The sequence below is a fragment of the Petaurus breviceps genome, unplaced genomic scaffold (genome assembly GCF_028583685.1).
Source record: "Petaurus breviceps papuanus isolate PSGF00001 unplaced genomic scaffold, PetGlider_PUasm1.0 99, whole genome shotgun sequence".
Taxonomy (NCBI): domain Eukaryota; kingdom Metazoa; phylum Chordata; class Mammalia; order Diprotodontia; family Petauridae; genus Petaurus; species Petaurus breviceps.
This window is the reverse complement of record NW_027187465.1, coordinates 6750743-6765271: the sequence shown is the minus strand read 5'-3', so window position 1 is coordinate 6765271 and position 14529 is coordinate 6750743. Positions and strand designations below refer to the sequence as shown.

At 43.9% G+C, this 14529-nt stretch overlaps 1 protein-coding gene across 2 annotated transcripts in view; it reads right to left on the bottom strand.

Annotated features, from left to right (window-relative positions):
- The window catches only part of TPST2 (tyrosylprotein sulfotransferase 2), a 58881-nt gene that overhangs the window by 11258 nt on the left and 33094 nt on the right, over positions 1–14529 (bottom strand). For both annotated transcript variants that reach the window (XM_069081836.1, XM_069081837.1), the window contains one exon: positions 152–227. The gene's annotated coding sequence lies outside the window, so the exon portion shown is untranslated. The remainder of the gene's footprint in view (positions 1–151; positions 228–14529) is intronic.

Genomic DNA, 14529 nt, shown 5'->3' with positions numbered 1-14529 from the left:
CCTGCTTCTTGTTGCTTTCAAAACCAATAAAATATTAATGGTGCCCAATTGCCGGCAGGCGGCCCTATTAAATATTCAGCACATCACTCTTCCCCACGTGCCTGCAGACCAGTCATTCCCGTGACAGGGCCTCTGCAGAGGCCTCACTTACTTTCCCAGGATGAGTCCATTGTTGTTCTCCTGTTCTCTTCTTCAATTCACACAACAGGAGGGTCCCTGGAGCAGGGCTGGAAAGAGAGAAAGAACACTTTAGTAATATGGCCCCAAACCCAAAGATGAAGGATGCCAGATCTTGGACCTTTTCCATGGTCCAGGTATGAGTGAGGCCTTGGTGTTTGAGAATTCTGCCCCTGCCACAGGAGGAACAGGCCAGTGACAGGAATGAGGACGAACAGATGTGGGCATGCCCCGCTGGGATGCAAGTTCAAGAAGACCCAAGCGCAAATCTGACATCAGACATTTGCTAGTGGAGTAACCCTGGGCAAGTCACTTCCCCTCTGTGTCGCTCAGTTTCCTCATCTATAAAATGAGGAGAATAATAGCACCTATCCCCCAGAGTTGTTGTGAGGATCAAAAAAGATAGTAATTATAAAGCATTTAAGCACAGTGCTGGCACAGAGTAGGTATTATATAAACACCTGCTCTCTTCTATTTCTGCTTCTGGGTCTCAGTTTCCTCCACTGTGAAATAAGGGGTTTTACACAATTCCACAAGGCCCACAGTAGCAGAAGCTACCCACCTCTGGACAGAGAGTTGATAGATTTAAGATGCAAATTGAAACAGGTGTTTTGCCAACATGGTCAACGTGGGAGTTTTTACTGTACATATTTGTTACAAAGGTTTGGTTTTTCTTTTATTTTCAATGGAGGGGGAGGGAGGAGGAAGAGAAAATAGATATTTGTTTATTTACTTTGTTTATTTCTGAAAAAAATAAATTAAAAAAGAAACACAAGAAATAAGGAAAACAATTTGGAATCGTGTGGGGAAAAAAAGACATTGAAACATCTATGCACTTTGACCTAGAGAATCTACTCCTAGGCACATATCACAAGGTTAACGGACAAAACCAAAAACAAAACTAAAAGTCTAAGTGCATCAAGAGTAATAGTGGTACTTTCTGTGGTAGCAATCAGTCACCCATGAATACTCTAGTTACTAAATGCTTGCTATGGAAAGTGGAAACAAATAATGTCTCATGCCTTGAGAAATGTCCAAACCTACTTAGGGAGTATGAATGTAACAGATTATTGTGATGGTATCAATGGCAAATATGAGGAATTCAGAAAAATATGAGAAGCCTTATATGAACTGATATACAATGCTATAAGCAGAACCAGGAAAACAATACACACAATGGCCACCATGATGAAAATGGAATGGACACCTGTAGCGGCAAGCACCCCAAGCGTCCTCAGGGTTGCTTCCAACACAGGTTCTTGGATCTGCTTTGATAAAGGAAAGCAACTCAAAATGGGTTAACAAGCTTACTTTAATCAGTCAGACATATATCGTTTACCTTGTTCAGGGGAAAAGGTCAGCACCCCGAACTTCAAAGTACACAGGCAGAATTATCAAGACAGAAACAGATCTAGTAGACAGATTTCAAACTGTCCAACCATTACATCCATACTCAGTCAACATCTGGGTTTCCACACCTGGGTTTTTCAAAGCCGGGGGGGGGGAGGGGGGGGGGGGCCCTGGCCAACGCCTCCCCAGAAAAAAGAGAAAACACGGGGCTCACTTTGAAAAGTGAGCCCCCAAAACAAAGCCTCACATCAGGGCTTATATAGCCTTCTCCTGGCTCAGAGAATGTAGCAACCTTATTGACCCACTGGCCAATCAAAAAGTATCTACTGAAAAACAAGCCTCCCACCCCAGGCTTCAGGTGCACTTTAGCCTAGGGGCAGGGAAGATCTTCCAAATTTGCATTCCCATTACAACACCCTATAATTATCATGACCAAGCCAGATCCTGGAAAAGGAATAGAGATTGGGACTGGATCTGCAATTTCATTGGCATAAGGAACTCCCAGGTGAGAAAACTCCCTCTCCCAGTGCAGGGTGTTATAGACCCTCTGTAACTTATAGTCTGAGCAGTGAGCCCAGGTCTCCCTGGCTTCAAGGTCAGCTCCCTCCTTTCATTGAAGAGGAATGAAATGTTACATATGCTGTCAGGTAAGATTTAAAAAAAAAAAAAACCTCTGAGGGGTGGCCAGGTAGCTCAGCGAGTAAGAGCACTGGCTCCAGTGTCAGGATGACCTGGATCAAATTCGGGCTCAGACACTCAGCAACATACCCAGAAATAACCTTGAGCAAGTTACTTAACCCTGATTGCTTAAAAAAAAAAAAAAAACAACAGAGAATTAAAAAAACCTCTGGTAAAAGGGAAAGTTTTCTGTAGTAGAATAAATTCAGAAATTAATAGGATATAGAAGCAAAAGGCATGAAAAAAGTTTTAAAAAAATGTTGTTGGAATAGAGGTCATACAATGTGATAGAAAACCTAGATTTGGAATGCTAAATCTAGAGTCAAGGGTGATTCAGGTTCAAATCCTGCTCTGTGCTCTTCGACAAGCCATTTGCCTTCTCTAAAATACAGTTTAAGGGGGAAGCCAGTTGGTACAGTAGATAGAACACCTGCCCTGGAATCAGGAGGACCTGAGTTCAAATCTGGCTTCAGACACTTACTAGCCATGTGACCCTGAGCAAGTCATTCTGGACTTAACCCTGATAGCCTCCCTAAAAGAAAAAAAAGTTTAAGTTTATTCATCTGTAAAATCAGGAGATTTGGACTGAAAGGTCTGTAGGTACCATATCTTCCAGCTCTGAATTCTAGAATTTTCTCCCTCCTCAGATGCTCTTAACCTAGAATGGGTTCAGGCAACAGCAGTGGGTCATGAGATTTTCCATGAGGACTATATTCTTGCAGTTGTACTTTATGTGGTAACAGACCTTGGACCCCAGGGAGCCTGAGTCAATCCTGTTCCACTGAGGTTAAAGAGTTAAGCCCCATTTCAGGGTGGGGACCAAAATTGACCCTTCCTAAGTAGTTTTCTCATCAGATCTCATGTGGAGGACCACGGCCAAATCCAAGTTCCCCATTTTGAAAAGCATGGACAAGCCAGAATGGGGGCACAGAAGGGTAGCCTGAATGGGGATAAGAAGGAAAGCCCTTCTTTGGAGGGCTCCATTGGGGAACTGGGGATACTCAGCCTTGAGAAGAAAAGACTCGGGAATGTGTGAGGGGAAAGGGGCATGAGAGTCATTTTCAAGTATCTGATCAGATGTGGTGAGAGAGGAAGGCTATGTAATTCGGTAGAAAATGTCCCTTCTCCAGAGTCAAAGGGCCTAAGTTCAAATCTTGCCTCTGATTTCCACTAGGTATGTGACTTTGGGCTGGCCACTCAGAACCTCCCTGGCCTCAGCTTCCTCATCTGCATAAAAGGAGGGAAAACATTTGGCCCTGGGTCATATGGGTTGTGAGTAGAAGACCATCTACCTCCAGGGTTGTTGCAAGGTTCAAGGGAGATAATATTTGGAAAGTGCTTTGCAAACTTTAGATATAAACTATATAAGCTATCATCATCATCACCATCACCATCACCATCATCATCATCATCATCATCATCATCATCCAAACACATTTTTTCAGCATTAAACCACCTATAGAAGTTAGATGTGCCTTTTTATCCCCATTTTACAGATGAGGCAAATAAGGTTAAGAGAAATAATAAATAACAAACTAACCAATTAGATAATAAAAAATAATAAATTGCTGTGCTGGCAGTCACACTGCTGATAGAGCTGTGATTTGAACCTGGGTCTTTTGGCTCCAGATCTACCATTCTTTCCACCATACCACTCGCTCACTCACTCAAATCATCAAGCATTTATGAAGTGTCTAGAGAGCGCTGGTCCTGGAGGCAGGAGGACCTGCATTCAAATCCAATGTCAGACATTGACTAACTGTGTGACCCTGGGCAAGTCACTTCACCTTGTTTGCCTCAGTTCTCTCATCTGTAAAACAAGCTGGAGAAGGAAATGGCAAACCACTCCAGTATATCTACCAAGAAAATTCCAGTGGGGTCCCAAAAAGTCAGATACAATGACCTAAACAAAATAATCCCTGCCCAGCAAGTTTATTCTCAACAGCTTACTCAAGACTCTCAATAACAAACATTTATTCTTATTGAACAAGCAATGAAATCACTGTGAAGAGGGATCTCAACCAGCACCTGAAGTTGAATCCTCTATAAAACCCAGGGCCCCATTCGCCAAAAGACTTCCAGCGATTAGAACCCCCACCTCCCAAACAGCCTAGCCCTCTTCTGGGGAGATTTCCTTACCTCTAGAGGCTCAAAGTACACACATGCCAACTCCCACCTCTGCCCTTGGGAGCCAAGCAGGACAATTTAATTCCTTCTTTCCCATAACAGCCCTTCTAATATTTGACCACAGCTTCCCCATTGCTCCTAAAGCTTTTCCACATCAAACATTCCCAGCTCCTTCCACTGATTCTCTCTGAAGGCTCCTGGCTGCCTCCGGGCCACTTTCCAGACTGTCCATTAGACTGGCTTTGCTTGGCCCCCAGAGGGCAGAGCTGGGAGCAGTGGATGGATGAATACACTCTTCAGTACTGCCCCTCCGGGTCCACTCTCCCTCTTCCCCAGGCAACCTTTCAAATAGTTCCAGCAGAAAATGTTGAACAAAAGAGGCACCCTCTCCTTTCCCTCTGGAGACATGGGAGCGTGGTGGTTTTGGTTTTTGCTTTTTTCCTTCCTTCCTCTTCTCTTTCTCAACGCATCCCTCCCCTCTTTCTTTCCCATGCTAACTGGACTCTTTCAGGTCCCAAAATATCAGCTTAATTAGCAATATCTAAAAGCCAGATGGTTTAGACTACTCCAGCGGTAACCAAGGCAACTAGCTTGCCCTCAGCAAAGGTCCAAACTATATAGGATGCTGACGGGTGATGCTCTGGGGGTAGAAGAAAGAGAAGACAGGAGTAGGAGAGGAAAGGAGGGAAGGAGATATTTTAAGGAGAAATAGACCAATTAGAGGCAGAAACACTTGACTATCTCAAGAGCCTGGGAGAGTTGGATGGCTAAGCCCAAGCAGCCCCAACTCCTGCCACCCACTGAGCACTTCTCCAAATGCCAAAGTTCATGAGACCCACTCCAGCCGCTGGGTTCCCAGGCACGTCTCCAACAGAAGGAAAACCTTTTAACAGCTGGGAATGTATACCCCCTTTCTTAGTTTCATGCTCCCCTTTTCAAATAGGGGGGACTTCAGCATCTGTAAAAAGGGGAGTGCTATTGGACCTCTAAGGTCTGTCTATCCCTTCCAGACAATTTAAGTCTATAAAATATGAGTGACTATAATTATCATTTTTATAAAGGCAGATTTTTTTATTGACTAATCAAGGCTGGACAAGAGGCAGAATGGAAAAAATGAAATAAGGCTAAATCTGATGCCTGGGGGAGGGGAAGAGCCAGGGAACTCCCAGTGTGGAGTGAGAGAGGGTGACCTCTTTAGCCTGGTGCTCCCCAAATATACATTTCCACCAAAGTGAACAAGGAATGTTTGTTCATAAGATTGTCTTTGAAACTAGAAGGGACTTTAGGGGATACTCTGTGTAGCTCACTGTAATTGACAGAGGAGGGAAATGAGGTACAGGGAAGACAAGGGGTTTATACAAGATCACACAGGTATATAGGGAATGTCAACCAATTCCACCATCATTCCATTCACCATCCCACTGACTTCACAGACCAAAATGACCCTGGTGGCTTCCACCACTCCCCTATGCTTGTCTCTTTCTAGGTGGTTCCATAGTGCACAGAGAAATGGGCCTGAAGTCAAGAAGCCCCATCATCCTGAGTTCAAATCCAGCCTCAGACACTTACTGGCTCTGACCCTGTTTGCCTGAGTGTCCTCATCTGCAAAATGAGCTAGAAAAGGAAATGGCAAACCACTCCAGTATCTTGGTCAAGAAAACCCAAAATAGGATCATGAGGATTCAGACACTGAAAAAAAGGATCGATTAACACTAGAATGAAAACCCCTTGAGGGCAGGGACTAGAGTCTCACTTCATATTTGTATTGCTGTATAGTGCTTAGCACAGTTGCTGGAATATCTAAGTGATTAATAGGTACTCATTCATTCATTCATTCCGCTAGGCCATGAGTAAAAGCTAGAAAGTGTCCTTTTTTCCAGGCTACGTCTCTGTTCCAGGAAAAATCTAGCATAAGGTAGCAAAGGATAACAAAATCCATTGGACATGAAGTCACAGCACATGGATTCAAGGCTGTGATCTGCCATTTACAACCCATGTGACCCTGGGTCAACTATTTCCTCCACTGGGCCTTGTCTTTATCACAAAATGAAAAGTTCAGATTAGATGAGCTCTTTGAGTTTCAAATCTGAAGCTGAAATTTAAGCTGTTAACAAACTAATGAGTCCTGTACCAGCTTCTGTAAATGGTCTTGTCCTTAACACAGTTATTTACCATGGAAAAAAAGGTTTCCAGTCAGGTGACCTGTACAAGGCAAGATAAAGGACTCTAAGTGACCCCACAGACAGAAGTCACCTCCTTCACTCTGGTCATGAACCTTACCAGTGGAGACATGTTTTATCTACCCTGGAATGGGAAGGAACACCTCACTCAGCCATCTCTCCCTTTAATTTAACATTCCATCACCACTGGTGATAGAACCACTGAAGGCTCCCACATACCAAACATCTGGTCCCTATGAAAGGAGGAAGAAATCTCCCTGGGACAGCAGAAAGACCACTGGCTCTGAAGTCAGTTCTGGGTTCAAATTCCACTTCTGATGCTTACTGCCTCTGTGGCCTTAGGCAAACTATTTAACCTCCTGGGGCCTCAACCCATCTTCTGTATAATGAGGAGGTCTGCCTAGATGACTTCAGGGTTCTTTCCAGCTCTAAATCTATGACTTTAAATCTTCTCAGGGAGGTTGGTGACCTACAAGGGACCCAGAATTGGGTGTTGGGGTGGAGGTGGAGAAGTCTGTTTTCTTCACTATACTCTTCATCCTCCTGCCTTTCCCAAAATAATTCGACCAGGCCCAGAGACTTGAGATCCCAAGCTGGCAGGACATAAGAATTAGCATAGACATTAAAAGCAAACTTATGAAAAGTTCTCTGTCCAGCATCCAAGACCTCTAAAATCCAGAATCACACTACCTTTCTAGACTTAAGTATACCATCTGAACACTTAATGTTCCAACTTATTGATCACATACAAGATTATTGGTTTAAAGGGAAAAGAGAATTTATAGAGGTCACCCAGTCCATTTCCCTCATTTTGTATATATGAGGAATAATGAAGGAAGGATAGATAGAGAGACAGAGAAATGGATAGACAAGTGGATAGATGGATTTGACAGAAAACAAGGATGAATAGATGGATGGATGGATAGACAAAGAAAGATACAGAGATGGATGAATAGATAGATGGACAGATAAACAGACAAATAGATGGATAGATGGATGGATGGATGGATAGAGACAGAGAGATACAGATAGATGGATAGATAGTTGGATGGACAGATAAACAGATGGATAGGTAGATAGATAGAGAGAGAGATAGATGATAGATAGATAGATAGATAGATAGATAGATAGATAGATAGATGGATAGATAGATGGATAGACAGACAGACGGACGGATGGATGTGTAGATGGATAGATAGAGATGGAGCTTTTTGCCACACCCTCACATCCTGTAGTCTCCTATCTCCATGCCTTTGCTCCCACTGTTCTCTATGCCCGGCATGCCTGTATTTCTTCTCTTTGATGAAAATCAATATGACCTTTAAAGTCAAAATGGAATGTTAGCTCTTCCAGGAAGCCTTCCTGGTTGATAATCATTTTCTCCCTCAGACCTCACCCAATCAATCACTGAACAAGCATATATTAACCACCTACAATGTACAAGGCATTGTTAGGTACTGGGGATACAAAAACAAAGGCAAAAGAGTTCCTACCCTCAAGGAGGTTACATACAAGGGCACATATAAATATATAAAAATAAATATGAGGAAATTTGCAGGGAGTCACTAGCAGCTGGGGAGCACGGGGGCAGGGGGATGAGGGGAGGCTTTATGCGGAGCTGGGGCTTGAGCTAGGTTTAAAGGTAAGGATGGAGGACCCTTCAGGGCCATCTAAGGTACTTATCATGTCACACTGTACATTCTAGCTACCCGTCCCCCACGGGCAGCAGCCTAGAAAATGCCCACTTGAGCTGAAATTGGCAAGCATTTAAGATGACCTCACCAACCAGCTTAACTAAGGATGTAATTCACCAAAGGCGGCTGCCATCACTGCCAAGGTGAAGGGGACGGTTCTTAAGAGGTCCACACTGGGGTTACCAGATACCGTCCCAGCTGTGATCTCCAGAGAGCTCAGGAAAACTCTGCTAATACAAGTGGTAATGAACTTTGCACTCCTTAAAGTATTATAGGCTAAATGCTTATTATTGTTTATCATTAATTATTATATTAGGACTTGATCTCTTTCAGAACCAGGGTCATTTTGGGATGACTTTATCCTGAGGCTTCTCCTCCCCCTTCCAGCTTCTCTTCATCCATCCATCCATCCATCCATCCATCTCTTTATGATTACAAAAGACTTTGCATGCATTCCCTCACTTGATGATTGCAAAGGGCACTGGTTGAAGTTAGAGTACTTGAGTTCAAAGCCAGTTCTCATACTTGCCAGCTGGTCCCTGTATGTGACATTCCATTTCCTGCCGCCAGATATTTGTGCAAAGGTCCTCATGCCTGTAATGCCCTCCTTCTTCACCTCTCCCAGCTGGAATGCCCAGTTTACAGAAAAGTATAGTTCAGGTGCCTCCTCCTTCAGGATAAACTTTCTGGTTTCCTTCTGGAAAAAAGAGTTCTAAGTGCTTTCTTCTTCTTGAGATGACTCAGCATAGAGTCACCCAAGAATATGTTGTATTGACCAATAGAAAATAAGCTTCCTGAGGGCAGGGATTGTCTCACTTTTTCCCCTAGCAAGCACAGTGTCTGGCACAAAGGACACACTTAAATGTGGACTGAACTGAACTTGGGCTCTATGAATCCTCCTTTACTCAATGAAGATAATATACAAACTCAACAGTGACACACTAGATAAAGTGTGAGCATGAGTTATCATTGCCTATGTGACCTTGGGCAAGTCACTTCCTTCTCTAAGACTCAAAGTTCTCTGTAAAATATGGCTGTAGGATTGGAAGCCTATGAGGTATATCATCCTCATTTGACAGAGGAAGAGCTCGATGTTCAGAGCAGGTAAGTGACTTGTCCAAAGTCACATGGGTAAGAAGAAAGGCCAAGGGGCAGCTAGGTGATGCAGTGAATAGAGCACCAGCCCTGGAGTCAGGAGGACCTGAGTTCAAATGCGGCCTCAGACACTTGACACTTACTTAACCCCAATCACCCCTCCAAAAAAAGATTAAAAAAAAAAAAAGAAAAGTCAGGATTTGAATGCAGGTCCTCTGACTCCAAAGCCAGAATTCTTTCCAGATCTTCTATCCAAATGGCTTAATTCTTTAGAAGAGAAAGCCAAGACCCAGAAAAGGGAAAAGAATAATCTAAAAGTCCCCTGTTGAGATGAGAGAAACAGTCACTCAACCAATCAACAATTCAGTAAGGCCTAGACAAAAGTGAGATTATTCCTGCCCTCAAAGAGCGTACATCCTATGGGAGGCACAATGCATCCATATAAAAGTATATAAATAGCACATACAATGCAGACAAAAATTCTGGGTCTCTTCCTAATGCATATCAATGACTCCATCGGGAGCCTACGTCAACAAAGGCAGTTTTTAAAGAAAAATCTCACAGGGAACCTATGACAATGGTAATAATAGTAATGATGATGATCGCTAACATTTATATAGTGCCTATGTGTCAGGCATCCTGTAAATGATAACTATTATTATTAGTGCTAAACACTTTACAAATATTCTCTCATTTGATCTTCCACCAACCCGGGGAGGTAGGTTCTATTATTATCCCCATTTTACAGATGAGGAAACTGAGGAAGAGTTAAGTGACTTGCCCAGGGTCATACATCCAGTAAATGTCTGAAGCCAGATTGGAACTCCAGTCTTTCTGAATCCAGTGCTCAGTCTCAAAGGTAGCCCCCCATTAAATACAGCTCAAGGAGGGAGGAGACTCCCAGGACACCCTGGTCAGGCAAGGGATGACCTATGACCATTCCTTTTGTTAGCAGACACCCATGGGTGCCACTCTAAAGGACACCCTTGTAAACAGGAGCTAAGAACAAGGAAGGAAGCTAGATCAGTGAAACCCGACTGGAGACTTCCTGCAGCCTTGGGGAGGAACTCATTCAGATGAAGATACAGATTGCCCAATTGTGTATGCTGGACCCCACTTCCTTTCCAACTGGTCTGCCAGGAAGGGCAAGAGGCAGGTTTAATTAACTCAGCTCACCAGAGTTCAGATGAGCAAAAAATCCTCAATTACCTACTCCCAAGGCTTCCTGGGCAGGGCACAGTGCACTTATCCCTGGGGAAGGGGTTCTTATTTTCAGTGACACGGACCCCTTTGCCAATGAGGTAAAGCCCAAGGACTCTTGGACTAATGTTCTTAAATCCATAAGATAAAATTTATAGTATTACCAAGGAAATCAATTATATTGAAATAAAGCTGTCAAAATATAAAAAAAAAAAATACAAGTTTATGTATCCCAGGTTAAGAAGCCCCGGCCCACTGAGATGACCTATTCTTCTTCCCTCCCAAGTACCACCTGAGCCATCAGCTTGCTTGGTGACCATGGGCAAGTCCCTCAGCTTATCTAAAACTCAATTTTCTCCTCTATAAAATAAAGAGATTGAAGCAAGTCACAGAAGCAGAAAAGTGCAGTTGGAAGCAAGCTTAGCGGTCATCTATTTCAATCCCTTCATTTTACCAGCGAGGAAACTGAGGCCCAGAGGAAAGTAAGTGACTTAGGTCACATGGGGTCCTCAGTGACAGAGTCAGGAAGATCCAAGGTCCTTCCACTTTAAAGATGCGATGGTTTCTGAGAACTCACTTGGCCACTTACTGCGTGTGCAATGTTGGGCTAAGTCTCCTCCACGTTCTGAGCCCGAGTTTCCTCTTCTGTAAAAAGAGGGGGCTGGGCTAGAATGGGAGGGGTCTGAGCTTTCAGGATAGGAGATCCCCAAGACTGCAGGCCCTGAGGCATTTTTAACATTACAGTGACTAAATGATCCAAACGTGCTGGCGTGACATCTGGCAATGGTTACACAAGAATAACACTGGACAGCTGGTGAGGGCCAACTGGCCTGCTAGTGTACCTGTGCTGGCTAATTAGGCAATGCGCTGTACTGCTGAAGCTCACAGGCAGGCCACACTCAGCCTGCTGGTCTCAGGTTAGACACCCGAGGACCAGATGATCCTTAAGGGCTCTCCCAGTCCTGACATCCCCTGTTCTGAGGCCCCTCCCAGCCCTGACACCCCCTGTTCTGAGGCCCCTCTCAGTCCTGACATCCCCTGTTCTGAGGCCCCTCCCAGCCCTGACATCCCCTGTTCTGAGGCCCCTCCCAGCCCTGACATTCCTGGTTGTAAGGTCACAGATTCTCCTAAGGTAAGATGTACTCTCTGCAATAATCTCACCTTCTCTGAGCAGATAGCAAACTGAAGAACTTCAGAGTTTTCATAAAAAGTCAGGGCTGGACGATCCCTCAGAGGTCATCTCATTTCCCAGATGAGGGGAGAAGTGTCTCATCTGAATTCTCATAGTATTTGAGGGGTAGAAACCACACCCCAAGCAGGGAAACTGCCGATCTCCTCTCTCCTCATCCCCTTACCCCCCTCCCCACTTTCTTGTTTCTCTTTTCCCTCCCATCAAATCAGTTCTTTCTCTCTTTCTTTTCTGGTTTTTGTACAAGAGGATTTGTTTTGAATACAGACAAGGAAATGCCATATCAGCAAGATTCAGAGACCTGTCAAAGCTCCAAGGTCCACTAAGACTCTGGGTTATCCTGTATGTATGTATACAAATGTGTATAGATATTTATACACAACCATATATATGTTTCTATAGTGTGTGAATATATACAGAAACAGAGAGAGAGAGAGAGACAGAGAGAGAGAGACAAAGAGAGAGAGAGAAAGGAGATAGAGGAGAGAGAGAAGGGGAGAGAAGATAGAGGGGAGAGAGGAGAAGATAGAGAGGGAAAAAGGAGAGAGAGGAGAACAAAGGAAATGAAGAAAGGAGGAGAGAGAGAAAGAGACAGAGAGAGAGAGAGAGAGAGGGAGACTCCCCTCATCAGATTACGACAGACAGAGAAAGAGACAGAGACAGAGAGAGACAGAGAGAGAATGGCAAGAAATGTATCCATCCCTCAGCTGCCCCCATGGAATTTTTTGTGAGCATATCACATTAACAAATATACAAATATCATCGAGGTGGGAAGAGAACCTTATAAAGTCAGAAGCGGGGGCTGAGTACCAGGTCCACCAATCAGTAAGCTCTGTGCCACTGGACACATGGTTTTACCTCTCTGGTATCACTTTCCTCATCAGGAAAATGGGGAGAACAATACCCACCCCATCTAGTAATGGGGAGGCTCAGGTGGACATGCTTGGTCTTCATAAAGGGGAACTAGGGATGTCTGCCATGTCATCATTCAATAAGCTGATGGTGCCATGAGTAAGCCCATTGGCTCCCCTTGTACCCTGACCAGGACAAACCAATCCAACCCAATCCAATCTAACAAGTGTTTACTGAGTGACTACCATGTACAAGGCCCTGGGTTAGACAGGACCTCAAAGCCCATCTGGTTCAACCTTCTCCTTTTACAGATGGGGAAACTGAGGCCCAGAGAGACTTAAGGTCACACAAGTAGTAATCAACAGGGACAGAATTTGAACCCAGATCTGCTGGCTCCAAAGCCAGCACTCCTTCCTCTGTACCAAGCTGCCTCTAAAGTAAAAATCAGGACTCTCTCTGACAATCCATCCTTTGCAACTCTGGTCTATTTTGCTATTGCTCAGTCTTTTCAGTAATGTATCTGACTCTTACTAATCCCATTTGGAGTTTTCTTGGCAGAGACACTGGAGTGGTTTTGCCATTTCCTTCTCCAGCTTTTTTTTTTACAAATGAAGAAACAGAGGCAAACAGGGAGAAATGACTTGCTCAGGGTCACACAACTAGAAATGTCTGAGGTTGGATTTTAACTCATCTATAACATATTTATTTATTTTTGTATAATTTTGGACACACTTAATTTGTAAATGTCTATATGTTTACATGCTGCCTTCCCAAACAGAATGTAAGCTACTAGAGAGCAGGGATTGATTCAGTTTTGTCTTTGCATTCTCCTTGACGACCACTGTGCCTGACACATGGAAGAGCTTAATAAATGCTTGCTGTTTACTTGCTTGATTTCTGACTTCAATGCTGGCTCTGCTGACTATGGCTGATTGCCTCTTGGATTAGCGTTTATTAAGCATCTACTGAATGCAAGGCACTAGTGATAGAAAGACAAAAAAAGGAAAAAAATTCTCTGCCCTCTCCACAATATACTGGAATTATTCATATAAATAATACTGATATTCATTAGTACTAAAAACATAATTATCAATGTTATCATGAATTGGTCAACTAGCATTTATTAAGAGCCTTCTGTGTAGTGGACAGTGTGGGAGGCTAAAAGATAAAAGTGAACAGACCCTGCCCTCAGGAAGCTTATATTCTATCAGGAAGGCTGGCATGTCTGAGTATAAGCATACGTAGGATATACGCAGGTCCTTGGTGGAAACTGATGGGGAGGAGCAGGAAGAAAGTGGGTCACCCCTGAGTAATGGTGAAAAAATAACCCATTTGATGTGGAACAATTGTGACTGTCCGGGCAGAAGTTACCAGAAGGAGGCATCATAGCACAGTGACCAGTATGGATGGAGCCTGGGATCCAGCCCCAGCTCTACTGCTTAGTCCTGTCAAGAGACCTTGGGCAAGTCCCCTCCCTGGGTCTCAGTTTCCTTCTTTATAAAATGAGGGGCCGGAGGGGTGTCAAAACAGTCTAATATCGTCTTTGGTGGTAACAAAGAGTAGGAAGTAAAGTAGAAACCCATGGGCTGTGGAATGCCTAACAAATGGTGGGGGATGGAATAGTGTGGGGCTTTAAGAAATGAGAAGCATGAAGAAATTGGAGACGCATAATAAGAAGCATGAACTGCTACAGGATGAAGGCAGAAGGAGCAGGAAAAGCATATACAACGGCTACAACCATGTAGACAGAAAGACACACAAAACGAACACTGGACACGGCGCCTCCCCTCTGACATCAGTTCCAATTTATTCTGTGTGTATCTGCCTACTTACTTATCCAACTGTCCATCTATCTGTCTGTCTATCCATCTATCTATTTATCTACCTATCCATCCATTCACCTAGTCTGTCTGTCTATCCATCCATCCATCCACCCATCCATCCATCCATCCATCCATCCATCCATCCATCCATCCATCCATCTATC